Genomic DNA, 15,948 nt, shown 5'->3' with positions numbered 1-15,948 from the left:
TTTTTATGCACAAAGTGAAATAAAGACTGAAAAATCATTATGGCCTGTGAGTTGCCACTTTTTTCTTCATCTCTTCGTATTGCAAACAAAATAGAATCGAGTCACAGCTAAAATTCCTAGTCAACAGCTGCAGGAGTTGTCCTAGCTTTATCCCATATCCTGGGAACGGAGGTGGAACTTATTTGCTGTTAGTCTGAGTTGAGCTCTTGCCAAGCACATGTTAGTTTCTCAGCTCCTGATACACTTCACATTCCTAAAGAGACTGAGTTTTGTAAGGCTTGGTATAGCTAATGTCAGGAATACCTCCATTGTCACTAGTCCTATCTACAATCAAGATCAAGCCTGTGTCTAGCATGTCCCACTGCAAAGATTGTTCTGCTCTTAAAGGGGTTATCCAGGAAAAAAACCTTTTTTTTTATATATCAACTGTCTCCAGAAAGTTAAAAAGATTGTAAATTACTTCTATTAAAAAGCCTTAATCCTTTCAGTACTTATGAGCTTCTGAAGTTGAGTTGTTCTTTTCTGTCTGAGTGCTCTCTGATGACACCTGTCTCAGGAACCGCCCAGTTTAGAAGCAAATCCCCATAGCAAACCTCTTCTAAACTGGGCGGTTCCCGAGACACGTGTCATCAGAGAGCACTTAGACAGAAAAGAACAACTAAACTGTAGAAGCTCATAAGTACTGAAAGGATTAAGATTTTTTAATAGAAGTAATTTACAAATCTTTTTAACTTTCTGGAGACAGTTGATATATAAAAAAAATGTTTTCCTGGATAACCCCTTTAACCCCTTAAGGACCAAGGACGTACCGGTACGTCCTTGGTCCTGCTCTTCTGATATAACGCGGGGTTACACAGTAACCCCGCGTCATATCATGGCGGGCCCGGCGTCATAGTGAAGCCGGGACCCGCCTCTAATAGTGCGCAGCGCCGATCGCGGCGCCGCGCTATTAACCCTTTAGCCGCGCGCTCAGAGCTGAGCCGCGCGGCTAAAAGTGAAAGTTCCCGACTAGCTCAGTCGAGCTGTTCGGGATAGCCGCGGCTAATCGCGGCATCCCGAACAGCTGACAGGACAGCGGGAGGGCCCCTTCCTGCCTCCTCGCTGTCCGATCGCCGAATGACTGCTCAGTGCCTGAGATCCAGGCATGAGCAGTCATGCGGCAGAATCGTTGATCACTGGTTTCTTATAAGAAACCAGTGATCAACATAGAAGATCAGTGTGTGCAGTGTTATAGGTCCCTATGGGACCTATAACACTGCAAAAAAAAAGTGAAAAAAAAAAAGTGAATAAAGATCATTTAACTCCTCCCCTATTAAAAGTTTGAATCACCCCCCTTTTCCAATAAAAAAAAAAAACACAGTGTAAATAAAAATAAAAATATATGTGGTATCACCGCGTGCGGAAATGTCCGAATTATAAAAAATATATCATTAATTAAACCGCTCGGTCAATGGCGTGCGCGCAAAAAAATTCCAAAGTCCAAAATAGTGAATTTTTGGTCACTTTTTATATCATTTAAAAATGAATAAAAAGTGATCAATAAGTCCTATCAATGCAAAAATGGTACCGTTAAAAACTTCAGATCACAGCGCAAAAAATACACGGAAAAATAAAAAAGTTATAGGGGTCAGAAGATGACAATTTTAAACGTATTAATTTTCCTGCATGTAGTTATGATTTTTTCCAGAAGTCCGACAAAATCAAACCTATATAAGTAGGGGATCATTTTAATCATATGGACCTACAGAATAAAGATAAGGTGTCATTTTAACCGAAAAATGTACTACGTAGAAACGGAAGCCCCCAAAAGTTACAAAACAGCGGGTTTTTTTTCAATTTTGTCGCACAATGATTTTTTTTCCCGCTTCACCATAGATTTTTGGGCAAAATGACTGACGTCATTACAAAGTAGAATTGGTGGCGCAAAAAATAAGCCATCATATGGATTTTTAGGTGTAAATTTGAAAGAGTTATGATTTTTTAAAGGCAAGGAGCAAAAAACGAAAATGCAAAAACGGAAAAACCTCCGGTCCTTAAGGGGTTAAGTATCATCTTAAAGGGGTACTCCACTGGAAAACATTTTTGTTTACATCAACTGGTGCCAGAAATTTAAACAGATTTGTAAATTACTTCTATTCTATTTAAAAATCTTAATCCTTCCAGTACTTATCAGCTGCTGTTATGATCCACAGGAAGTTCTTTTCTTTTTGAATTTCCTTTCTGTCTGACCACAGTGCTCTCTGCTGACACCTCTGTCCATTTTAGGAACTGTCCAGAGTAGGAGCAAATCCCCATAGCAAACCTCTTCTACTCTATACAGTTCCTGACATGGACAGAGGTGTCAGCAGAGAGCACTGTGGTCAGGCAGAAAAGGAATTCAAAAAAGAAAACAACTTCCTCTGTATTATACAGCAGCTGATAAGTACTGGAAGGGTTAAGATTTTTTAACAGAAATAATTTACAGATCTGTTTAACTTTCTGGCACCAGTTGATTTAAAAAAAAATATATATTTTCCAGTGGAGTACTCTTTTAAAGGGATTCACAAAGTTAGGTTGCCCAAGGACTTGTTGTCTCCACACTAGATATTGTTTACCTTGGTCAGACTACTGCCTAACACTCTGAATGCGCTTCTCATCCCCCCCCCCCCCCCCCCCCTACAACTCTTTACAAATTTTTGCCCCGTATGCGCTTTTACAACCGGACCTAAAACCGTGGTCGACCATGGTTTTAGTTGCGGGGAAAAAGCGCATACGAGGCAAAAATGAGCCGACCGGACCGAACGTTTCACTGCGGTCGGCTCATTGAAATTAATTACATACGGGAGCGCAAGTTTTTAGCTCTTCCCTGCCGTATGAGCTCCCGTATGGGGGAAAACGTAATGGGAACCCAGGCTAACCCTGGATGTCAGAAGTCTCATTCCTGGGTTTGTAGTTTATGATCAGAGAAGAGAGATTTGGGGCCTAATACTACTTAGCCATGTGACATCTGCTTCTGGAACTTCTACCTTGATACTGACTCGTAGCATATCACCCAAAATACCCCACATTTGCAATGACAGCCAGCAGAAACCTTGCAGAGAAATTTTGAGACACTGAAATATAAAGTGAAACCCTGAAAAATCTAGTAAAAAGATGTTTTTTTCTAAGAGCATATTATTATACGCCCAATTAAAAGTTTCCGCTATTGATAAACCAGACAACATTTTTGCATACCTGTATATGTCCATAGAGAAATGAGTCCAATTCTCTTCAATGCGTCTATGGGAAATCCAGCCTTACTAATGAATTCACCTCTGTCCACTGAGCTCCATTACTCAGTAATGTAAATAAACAGGTGTAACTTTGTGATCTCTCTATGTAAATGTTTCCTATTAGGAAAAAAAGAACCCTTTGCTGCATTTATCACAGAACTGTTTTAGGGGTATGCTAATGGGCACAAGAATATTTCTAACTTCCATCATGTGGTTTAATCACCAGCTGGAGATCAAAAGCCACCATGCGATTTTATATGCTATGGGCTGCTTCCAAAATACCCCGACATGGAATGAGATCAATGTCAAAATTGGTACATACAGCAAAGCGCTTGCAATAAAAAGCTTTTTATGTGTCTTGTTCAAAGCATTTAAGTGCCTTTTAGATCACTGATTGAACCGTACTCACTAGAAAGTGGAACCTTATAATACCAAAATACATTTCCAAAACAGAATTCCATTAGAGGAGAAAGGAAAAAGGAGTTTGTTTGTTTTTTTTTCTGCATTTTTTATTTTTTTATTTTGCTGCAACAGGAGAGATAATAATTCTTTCAGCATGTAATGGGATAAATGAAATGTTTGGTGATAAACAGAAAATGTTTGCATTGTTGCAGGAACACTCCATATAGTTTATGGGCGCCTGTGTGTGCTTACAAATTATATACAAGATAATATGTGGAGCAGAGCTCATTAGAAAGCGATAAGTCTATTGAAGGGACTAAGATGATACACAATTGAGAGCGCCCAGCACAACATGCTGCTGCGCACTTACTTATTTTCTCCAGAGTCGTTACACTATAATGATACAGTCCTGGAGTTATGGCTGCTGAATGGGATTTAGATTGAGTTTCGGTGCTGGATGAGGTTTCCCCTTTTCCCAGTTTTTTTTTTTTGTTTTTTTTTTTTAAATATCAGATCTCACTTACTATTAAGATTCCTATTGTGGTCAATTTCAAGAAAAAAATTTAAATGTTACAGCAGGGGCTGTAAATACTGATGTTTTATGTTAACCTTATTTCTGCAATTTTGTAATATAATAAGCATTTTAAAGGGGTACTCCGCTGCCCCAGCTTTAGGAACATTTTGTTCCCAACGCTGGGTGTGGGCAGCAGTGTTGTGATGTCACGGCCACGCCCCTCGTGATGTCACAACCTGCCCCCTCAATTCAAGTCTATGGGAGGGGGCGTGGCAGCCGCCACGCCCCCTCCCATTGACTTGAATTGAGGGGGCGTGGGCGTGATGTCACAACCCCACTGCCCACACCCCGCATTCTGTTGCACAGAGAATGTGGGCGTCCCAGCAGCACAACCCCTGTGATCAGACATCTTATCCCTTATTCTTTGGATAGGGGATAAGATGTTTAGGGTTATTCCTACCTCAAAGTATTTGCATATTGCTAGGATAGCCATCACTTGATCATTTGTGGGGATTCCCCATCAATCATGACAACCAATCAGCACTATGGCTCCTCTTTTTCCTTGTACAGTGTGAATGGGCTGCTGTGCTAAATAAGCTTTGTGGCCCCTTCCTTCTCAGTTCTCAGGACTGGTGAGGGTCCCAGAGGTTAAACCACCACTGACCATAAAGTGATGGCATATCCTAGCAATATGGCCTTGTTTTTTTTTTTTGTTTTTTTTTAGAAAGGAGTGCGCCTTAGAGCTAGTGCACACTGAGCAATCTTAGGTAGAATGCATGCTAATTCTGCCTATACTAAGTCTCCTGTTAAGTCCACAGGAATTTCTGCAACTCTGTTAATTTACCCACAGAAATTTCCACCTCAGATCCTAATTCATCCAGAAGAATTAAAATGAGAAAAATCCCATTAACCCCTTTCCCTGGCATGTCTTTTGGGCTTAAATGGGTACTCTGGGAACTGAACTTTTCAGACACTTATCCCTTATCCACAGCTATTGGTTGAGTGGGCCATCACTTGCGCTCGTTCAGGAAGGTGGGGGCTGGAGAACACCAAAGACAGGTAAGTAGCCAGGGCCCCATATAGGGGAATGTGGGAGCTCCCATGTGTGTATTCTTAGCGGGAGTAAAACCTAGGACTGCAGCCCTGCAAGGCAACTGTACTAACCACTGATCCACTGTGAAGTTTTGTGACACGCACTGGTGTACTGAGGATAAGCCATCAAGAGAAAATCCTGCAAAACTCCTTTAGGCTATGTTCACATGGCCGAAAATGTGCAAAATGTTAGCACGAAAAATATGGCCGAACATTCTGTACATTTGCTTGATTTGGTGGAACTAGAACTGCTCGGAAGTTTGCCCTAGATGGCAATGCATTTCCGGGCGGGATACACAGAGATATTGAACTGGTTCAATGTTCCTACAGATGCCGTGTGCACAGTGCAGCAGAACCCCATTAAAATTAACAGAACTCACTGCAGTGGAATTTCCGAGCGGAATAACCCCATGGAATTCTACTCTGAAATTCCGCAGTGTGAACATGGCCTTAAAGTGAAACCCAAAGTTTCTCCTGCTGGCCTAACTTCCCTTACAAGGCAATATTCCTATGGTGTATTTTTCACACACATTCAGCATTAGAATGCGATGAAAACTGTGTGTAACGTGGCCTATTGATTTCAATGGGAATATTTGTCATAATTCACACTGTGCAGAGCACATTTTTTGGAAGCCATGATGTAGATTAGTGCCACTGAATAAGCCTATTCCATTTCAAAATATGCACCAAAGAATAGTAAAATATGTGACAGAAATCTGAGGGTATACCTTGGTTTCTGCCATTCACTTTGCAGCATATTTTTCCCAGTACTTACAACATTGCTCTCTGCAGTGAATAGTCTTCTGGACATCTTTGGTGAAGGAATCACAACTTGCATGGTATTAATTTGTACCACCAGAATGTCTGCATACTGGCGGGATACAGTCTCAGTTTCCAATGATGTCACCCACTTCATGCTGAGCATCGGCATCAGAACAATCATATATGGTTACTGCCTAGAAAACAAAACGCATTTGCACATGATTCATTAGTGAGTCTGAAAGATTTTCTAACAAAGAATTACACTCTTGTGCATCATTAATACTATTCAAGCTGCAAGAAGCGCCTTGGTAATCTCCCTTTATGATTTGGGTACACACCCTCCCCTTTATCTGGTGTTATTAGACATTGGAGCATTGCATTGTAATACATGACGCTTGTGGACTTTGCTATAGATCTGCAGCGTTTCTGCAGCAAAATCTGCAACCACCACAGATATATTGTACATTTTGATGTCACCACTGAAGTCATAGGGGGAAAATCTGCTGCATTTCTACCGTGTGAGTTAACATGTTGCACATTTAATATACAATATAACACCTACAATCCTCCTAGGAAAATTATCTAATATGAGCCATCTGATTTATTGATTTATTGTAATGTAAGGAGCTCTGGCCGGCTTCTTACATGACAGTGGGCTCAGCCTATCACCGGCCGGGGAGGGACATCGCTGCGGCCGGTGATACGCTGACGGCTCTACGGCGTCCCCAGGAAGTTGAATGAGGTTAGCACCGCTGGACCGTGAGGCCGGTACCGGACCAACGGGGGCTCGTAGGAAGGTATGTTAAAGTTTATTTTCTTTATTTTTGAGGCCCGGGCACAGTAATATATAAATGTCTAGCACTACAGTTGTCCTTTAAGGAAGCCCCTATGGTGCCAGAACAGCAAAAAGACCCCCACATGGCATACTATTTTGGAAACTAAACCCATCAAGGAATGTAACAAGGGGTACAATGAGCCCTGCAGGTGTTTGACGACTTTTCGTTAAAATAGGATGTGAAAATGAAAAAAAATATATTTTTTTCACAAAAATGCTGGTGTTGCCCCAATTTTTTTTTACAAGGGGTAATAGGAGAAAAAGCCTCACAACATTTGTAACCCCATTTCTTCTGAGTATGGAAATATCCCATGTGTGGACGTAAAGTGCTCTACAGGCGAACTACAATGCTCAGAAGAGGAGGAGCGCCATTGAGCTTTTGGAGAGAGAATTTGTTCGGAATGGAAATCGGGGGCCATGTTCGTTTACAAAGCCCCCTCGTAGTGCCAGAACAGTGGATCCCCCCACATGTGACCTCATTTAAGAAACTACACACCTCACAGAATGTAATAAGGGGTGCAGTGAGTATTTAGACCCTACTGGTGTTTGAAAGATCTTTGGAACCGTGGGCTGAGCAAATGAAAAATTTAATTTTTCATTTTTTCACGGACCACTGTTCCAAAAATCTGCCAGACACCTGTGGGGTATAAATGCTCACTGCATGTTACAAATTTTGTTTTTGTTTTTTTTCCTTTTACCTCTTGTGAAAATGGGTCAACTCCAGTATCTTAGTGTAAAAAAAAAAAAAAAAAAATTACAATAACACACTGGTGTAGACAACAACTTTTACCTTTTCATAAGGGGTGAAAGGAGAAAAAGCCCCCCAAAATGTGTTGGCAATTTCTACCGAGTACGAAAATACCCCATATGTGGCCCTAAACTGTTGCCCTGAAATACGACAGGGCTCCGGAGTGAGAGAGCGCCATGCGCATTTGAGGCCTAAATTAGGGATTTGCATAGGGACGGACCCAGATGCAAGCATTACCCTATGACAGTGTTTTCCAAACAGGGTGCCTCCAGCTATTGCAAAACTCCCCGCATGCCTGGATACTCAATGGCTGTCCGGTAATACTGGGAGTTGTTGTTTTGTAACAGCTGGAAGCTCCGTTTAGGAAACACTGCCGTAGGAGACATTATTCATTTTTATTGGGGGGGGAGTAACTGTGTAAGGGTGTGTATATGTAGTGTTTTACTTTCTATTTTGTGTAGTGTAGTGTTTTTAGGGTACATTCACATGGGCGGGGGGGGGGGGGGGGGATTTTAACATCCAGCTATTGCAAAGCTACAACTCCCAGAATGCCCTTTGGCTGTCCATGCATGCTGGGAGTTATAGTTATGCAACAGCTGGAGGTACACTGGCTGCAAAACACTGAGAGTTTGTTACTTATGTCAGTGTTTCGCAACCAGTGTGCCTCCCAGCATGCATGGACAGCCAAAGGGCCAAAGCAAAAGGGCATGCTGGGAGTTTTAGTTTTGCAACAGCTGGAGGTACAGTGCTACAACTCCCCCAGCATGCCCTTTGGCTGTCCGTGCATGCTGATAGATGTAGTTATGCAACAGCTGGAGGCACACTTTTTCATAGAAAAAAAATGTGCCTCCAGCTGTTACATAACTATAACTCCCAGCATGCCCAGGCAGCCAAAGGGAATGCTGGGAGCTGTAGTTGTGCCTTCAGCTATTGCAAAACTACAACTCCCAGCATGCCCTTTGGCTGTGCATGCTGGGAGTTGTTGCTAAGCAACAGCAGGATGCATACAGGCCTCACCTACTGCTGTATTCTGCCACCTCCCCTGCTCCTGCCGCCACCTGAAGGGACTCCCGCCGACCTCCGGACAGGTAAGTAGGGCCCCCGATTGCCGTCCCGATCACCGCCCAGCAGGAAAGTGATTGGTCGGTCGTTCCGACCGACCAATCGATCACGTGAATGTGAGGTGGCACCCGTACCACCTCACTTCTGCAGTTAACCTCAGACGGCACCTATCACCTTTTTTTCCGGGTCACCGGAGACCCGACTGACCCGGAATCCGCAGTCTCAGGACCACCCCAGGGGATTGTACGGGGTGCCTGCTGAATGATTTCAGCAGGAATCCTGTTCCGGTCCCTGCCTGGCGAGCGGAGGGGAGTGGCATTCCCACGGGCATACAGGTACACAGCTATCACGCCCCCCACCGTAGGCTTGCATTGAGGGCGGGGCGTGACGTCACACGGGGCGGAGGCGTGACGTCACATGCCACCGACCCTGTGTTCGCAGGTAATCAGACTGATTACAAATGGGGTGCCGCGTGCAAGATCACAGGGGTCCCCAGCGGCGGGACTCCCGCGATCAGGCATCTTATCCCCTATCCTTTGGATAGGGGATAAGATGTCTAAGCACCGGAGTACCCCTTTAACTCCTTCAGGACGAAGGGCGTACCTGTACGCCCCTCGCCCGGTCCTGTTTAAACGGGGTTACTCCATTACTCCGCATCCCACCGCGTCGGTCCCGGCTGCTAACGATAGCCGGGACCCTGGGCTAATAGCGTGTGGCACCGATCACTTCTCCAGATTATGTTGCAGTTTTGCCCGTATTAGTAGTTAGATACAAGCATTAACTGACTATACCACAACTGAGCACTTACAGGGTTGCCGTCATTTGGATGTATATCAGTAAAGAATGCTGAACACTGTTACTGGCATAAGGAACTGAGAATAACGTACTTTTGAACTGTATGACGGCAACTATAAGTCCCAGCATACCTTGTAAGTACAATTAAGGATTTACCATTTCCAAGCCATATATTAGACTTTATGGGAGGACTACAGACCCCAGTTGCTATTAAAGGACATATTTTTTACAAATAGCAATATTACAGGCAGCAATTAATAGGTCTTTTTTTTTTATATGTTTATAATATTGTATACTATTTTTATATTTATAATTTATATCTATTAGGGGTGTGTCACAAGGGCCCTGGGATTACACTACCTAATTTTATTTGTTAATATTGCTGTATTATAAATTGTTATTATTCAATATTCATCCAGTCCCTGATGGTATGGTGTTTTTCACATATATTTATCTGTACACTTGACCTCGATATCCATATACCCTTGAGCGCCCAAAATCTTTTATCATTTTAATTTACAGATCTGTTTAAAGGGGTAGTCCAGTGGTGAAAAACTTATCCCCTATCCTAAGGATAGGGGATAAGTTTGAGATCGCGGGGGGTCCGACTGCTGGGGCCCCGGCTCTGGGCCCAGATAGCGGGTGTCGACCCCCGCACGAGGCGGCGGCCGACAAGCCCCCTCAATACATCTCTATGGCAGAGCCGGAGATTGCCGAAGGCAGCGTTTCGGCTCTGCCATAGAGTTGTATTGAGGGGGCGTGTCGGCCGCCGCTTCGTGCGGAGGTCGACACGCCCCCTTCCCGCGGGTTGTCAGGGCTCCGTACAGGAGATCACAGGGGGCCCCAGCGGTCGGACCCACCGCGATCTGCAACTTATCCCCTATCCTTAGGATAGGGGATAAGTTGCTCACCACTGAGTCACCACTGGATACTCCTTTAACTTTCTGGATCCAGTTGATTTGCAAAGATTGGTTTTCCACCTGAGTACCCCTTTAAGTTAACAGCATCCATTCCATCCAAACATTAGGAGGAAAGAGCAGAGTTGGTAGCAAATGTATATAAAAACCCTTTTAGGGTCACACGTAACAGACCTGCAGCGTATTTTACGCTGGGGATCCGCCAATGACCCAACCCTAAATTGTGCCTCCAGCTGTTCCCCCGTGTGCTGCTCACAGGGGCAATGCGCCGATCCGAGCAACCACACAGGTACCTGCGAGTCATCACGCGCATGAGTGCACTCAAACATCATGGACACTAATAATAGAGGAGGACTGGGTGAGGACTGTACATTATATGTTATAATAGAGGAGGACTGGGTGAGGACTGTACATTATATGATATCATATAGGACCGGGTGATGATCTGTACATTATATTGGACCGGGTGATGTCCTGTATATTATATTGGACCGAGTGATGATCTGTATATTATATTGGACCGAGTGATGTCCTGTATATTATATTGGACCGGTGATGTTCTGTATATTACATTATATTGGACCGGGTGATGTCCTGTACATTATATCGGACCTGGTCATGATCAGTATATTATATTGGACCGGGTGATGTCCTGTATATTATATTGGACCGGGTGATGATCTGTATATTATATTGGACCGGGTGATGTTCTGTACATTATATTGGACCGGGTGATGACCTGTATATTATATTGGACCGGTTGATGTTCTGTATATTACATTATATTGGATCGGGTGATGTCCTGTATATTATATTGGACCGGGTGATGTCCTGTATATTATATTGGACCGGGTGATGATCTGTATATTATATTATATTGGACCGGGTGATGATCTGTATATTATATTGGACCGGGTGATGTCCTGTATATTATATTGGACCGGGTGATGTTCTGTACACTATATTGGACCGGGTGATGTCCTGTACATTATATTGGACCGGGTGATGTCCTGTACATTATATCGGACCGGGTCATGATCAGTATATTACATTGGACCGGGTGATATACTGATCATCACAGGTCCAATATAATATACAGGACATCACCCGGTCCAATGTAATATACTGATCATGACCCGGTCCGATATAATGTACAGGACATCACCCGGTCCAATATAATGTACAGGACATCACCCGGTCCAATATAGTGTACAGAACATCACCCGGTCCAATATAATATACAGGACATCACCCGGTCCAATATAATATACAGATCATCACAGGTCCAATATAATATACAGGACATTATATTGGACCAGGTGATGTCCTGTATATTACATTATATTGGACCGGGTGATGTCCTGTACATTATATTGGACCAGGTGATGTCCTGTATATTATATTGGACCGGTGATGTCCTGTACATTATATTGGACCGGGTGATGTCCTGTACATTATATTGGACCGGGTGATGTCCTGTATATTATATTGGACCGGGTGATGATCTGTATATTATATCGGACCAGATGATGATCAGTATATTATATTGGACCGGGTGATGTTCTGTACATTATATTGGACCGGGTGATGTCCTGTACATTATATTGGACCAGGTGATGTCCTGTATATTATATTGGACCGGGTGATGTTCTGTATATTATATTGGACCGGTGATGTCCTGTACATTATATTGGACCGGGTGATGTCCTGTACATTATATTGGACCGGGTGATGATCTGTATATTATATTGGACCGGGTGATGTTCTGTATATTATATTGGACCGGGTGATGTCCTGTACATTATATTGGACCGGGTAATGATCTGTATATTGTATTGGACCGGGTGATGATCTGTATATTATATTGGACCGGGTGATGTCCTGTATATTATATTGGACCGGGTGATGTTTTGTATATTATATTGGACTGGGTGATGATCTGTATATTATATTGGACCGGGTGATGTTCTGTATATTATATTGGACCGGGTGATGTTCTGTATATTATATTATATTGGACTGGGTGATGATCTGTATATTATATTAGACAGGGGGATGTTCTGTATATTACATTATATTGGACTGGGTGATGATCTGTATATTATATTGGACTGGGTGATGATCTGTATATTATATTGGACCGGGTGATGATCTGTATATTATATTGGACCGGGTGATGATCTGTATATTGTATTGGACCGGGTGATGATCTGTATATTATATTGGACCGGGTGATGTCCTGTATATTATATTGGACCGGGTGATGTTCTGTATATTATATTGGACTGGGTGATGATCTGTATATTATATTGGACCGGGTGATGTTCTGTATATTATATTGGACCGGGTGATGTTCTGTATATTATATTATATTGGACTGGGTGATGATCTGTATATTATATTAGACAGGGGGATGTTCTGTATATTACATTATATTGGACCGGGTGATGATCAGTATATTATATTGGACCGGGTGATGATCTGTATATTATATTGGACCGGGTGATGATCAGTATATTATATTGGACCGGGTGATGATCTGTATATTATATTGGACCGGGTGATGTCCTGTATATTATATTGGACCGGGTGATGATCTGTATATTATATTGGACCGGGTGATGTTCTGTATATAACATTATATTGGACCGGGTGATGATCTGTATATTATATTGGACCGGGTGATGATCTGTACATTATATTGGACCGGGTGATGATCTGTACATTATATTGGACCGGGTGATGTCCTGTATATTATATTGGACCGGGTGATGATCTGTATATTGTATTGGACCGGGTGATGATCTGTATATTATATTGGACCGGGTGATGATCTGTATATTATATTGGACCGGGTGATGATCAGTATATTATATTGGACCGGGTGATGATCTGTATATTATATTGGACCGGGTGATGATCAGTATATTATATTGGACCGGGTGATGATCTGTATATTATATTGGACCGGGTGATGTCCTGTATATTATATTGGACCGGGTGATGATCTGTATATTATATTGGACCGGGTGATGATCTGTATATTATATTGGACCGGGTGATGTTCTGTATATAACATTATATTGGACCGGGTGATGATCTGTATATTATATTGGACCGGGTGATGATCTGTACATTATATTGGACCGGGTGATGTCCTGTATATTATATTGGACCGGGTGATGACCTGTATATTATATTGGACCGGGTGATGTTCTGTATATTATATTGGACCGGGTGATGACCTGTATATTATATTGGACCGGGTGATGTCCTGTATATTATATTGGACCGGGTGATGTCCTGTATATTATATTGGACCGGGTGATGATCTGTATATTATATTGGACCGGGTGATGTCCTGTATATTATATTGGACCGGGTGATGATCTGTATATTATATTGGACCGGGTGATGTCCTGTATATTATATTGGACCGGGTGATGATCTGTACATTATATTGGACCGGGTGATGTCCTGTACATTATATTGGACCGGGTGATGTCCTGTATATTATATTGGACCGGGTGATGTTCTGTATATTACATTATATTGGACCGGGTGATGATCTGTATATTATATTGGACCGGGTGATGTTCTGTACATTATATTGGACCGGGTGATGATCTGTATATTATATTGGACCGGGTGATGTTCTGTATATTACATTATATTGGACCGGGTGATGATCAGTATATTATATTGGACCGGGTGATGATCAGTATATTCCCCGTCTCCTCACACCACTCTCCGCCGCCGCTGAGTCACCTTCTCCGATCTCCTCATTCGCTCATTGGCGGGAAAATAAATCCCCCTCTCCGTCAGTTGACTTTGAAGCGCGCTCACGTGACGCGTGCGTCACCACGTTGGCTACGTCGGGAAATAGACGCCAGGACTAGGAGGCTGGGCCGCTGCCGAATTGAGTTTCCCGCGTTAGGAGAAGTGAAGTGAGCGGCTCTGAGGTACTGCAGACCCCCGGACATGTGAGCGCTGCCCCCGCCCCGGGGATGGAGGTCCCGGGCCCCTCACCTGTGTGTAGAGGGGAGACCTCCTCCTGCCGGGCCGGGGTACCGGGAGGCTGTGGTCACTATGAAGAGTTTATGTCAAGTGCTGTGTAACGGGCGGGTCTGAGCTGTTACCATGGTGGTCCCCAACCTGCCGCTGGGACTTGTTGTTGTGGAACAGCTGGAGAGCCAGAGCATGCTGGGAGTGGTAGTTATGTGCCATGCGAAGCTGTGTTTCCCAAGCACGGTGCCTCCAGCTGTTGCGAAACTACAGATCCCAGCATGCCTGGACAGCCTCTGGCTGTCCAGGCATGCTGGGAGTTGTAGTTTTGCAACAGCTGGAGGCGCCCTGCTTGGGAAACACTGGGGACACAGGCTGTCAGTGCATGATGGGAGTTGTAGTTTTGCAGCAGCATAAGAGATACCGGCTATCGGGGTGTGCTGGGAGTTGTAGTTATGCAACATTTAAAGGGACATGGGCTGGCAGCATGATGGAAGTTGTAGTTTAGCTACAGTGACACTGTACTATCCTGGCATGATGGGAGTTGTCGTTTTCCAGCAGGCTGACTGGGCATGATGAGAGTTGTAATTTTGCAGCATCAGAGGAGATGGGCTGTCAGAGCATGATGTGAGTTGTAGTTATGAAGCAGCATATGAGACACAGGCTATTGGGGCATTCTGGGAGTTGTAGTTATGACGCAGCATAAGAGACACAGGCTATTGGGGCATTCTGGGAGTTGTAGTTATGCAACATCTAATGGGACACAGGCTGTCGGCATGATGGAAGTCAAAGTTTTTGCTACAGCTAAAGAGACACTACTGTCCTGGCATGATGGGAGTTGTAGTTTGGCAGAAGAGATGGTTTGTTAGGCATGATGGGAGTTGTAGTTTTACAAAAGCTTTTATTTATTTTTTTACGAAGAGACATGGTTTGATTTGATTGTAGTTGTAGTTTTGCAGCAGAATGTCAGGACATGATGGGAGTTTTCACAATAGCTAGGGTGCCAAAGTTTGCAGAACACAGAAGTATAATATAGAGCAGTGTTTCCCAACCAGTGTGCCTCCAGGTCTTGCAAAACTACAACTCCCAGCATGCCTGGACAGCCTTTGGCTGTCCAGGCATGCTGGAAGTTGTAGTTTTGCAAAATCTGGAGGCACACTGGTTGGGAAACGCTGACAATCGAGGTTTGGTTACAAAGAGGAAGTCTCAACTCAAAAAAGACGTATTAGAGTTTCACTTTTATTCACTTTGTTAAGCAACTTTTGTTTGTGACAAGTTTGATTGTTGTGGGATGAGCCGAACACCAGGGGGCGTTATTGGGTAGTTTGATGTCAGATCCTGTTAAAGGGGTACTACCGTGCTGACAACTTATCCCCTATCTAGAGGATAGTGGATAAGTTGCCTGATCGTGCGGGGTCCCACCGCAGGGGACCCCCGCGATCTCGCACGCAGCACCCCGCTCTCATCAGGCCCGTCTGATGACTCTGCCGGTGATCGTGAAATCGCAGCTCCGCCCCTTTGTGATGTCACGCTCCGCCCCTCAATGCAAGTCTATGGCAGGGGGC

The 15,948-nt window shown here is 43.7% G+C and overlaps 1 protein-coding gene and 1 long non-coding RNA gene across 7 annotated transcripts in view; one reads left to right on the top strand and one right to left on the bottom strand.

Moving 5' to 3' along the window:
* LOC130295413 (uncharacterized) overlaps positions 1–14,272 on the bottom strand; it is a 70,038-nt gene extending 55,766 nt beyond the window's left edge. For 3 of the 5 annotated variants that reach the window (XR_008848824.1, XR_008848825.1, XR_008848823.1), the window contains exons 1-3: positions 14,147–14,270; positions 6,035–6,215; positions 3,214–3,368 (exon numbers count right to left, since the gene is read on the bottom strand). This is a non-coding gene — a long non-coding RNA (uncharacterized LOC130295413). Of the gene's footprint in view, positions 1–3,213; positions 3,369–6,034; positions 6,216–14,146 lie in introns of all 5 variants that reach the window. The other 2 variants (XR_008848821.1, XR_008848822.1) reach the window with 2 other exon arrangements.
* The window catches only part of VRK1 (VRK serine/threonine kinase 1), a 39,586-nt gene continuing 37,842 nt past the window's right edge, over positions 14,205–15,948 (top strand). The window contains exon 1 of one of the 2 annotated variants that reach the window (XM_056546116.1): positions 14,205–14,340. The gene's annotated coding sequence lies outside the window, so the exon portion shown is untranslated. The remainder of the gene's footprint in view (positions 14,341–15,948) is intronic. The other variant, XM_056546117.1, reaches the window with a different exon arrangement.

Source organism: Hyla sarda, chromosome 11 (genome assembly GCF_029499605.1).
Source record: "Hyla sarda isolate aHylSar1 chromosome 11, aHylSar1.hap1, whole genome shotgun sequence".
Lineage (NCBI taxonomy): Eukaryota > Metazoa > Chordata > Amphibia > Anura > Hylidae > Hyla > Hyla sarda.
Note: the sequence above shows the minus strand (reverse complement) of the source record. Positions and strands in the feature narration are given on the sequence as shown.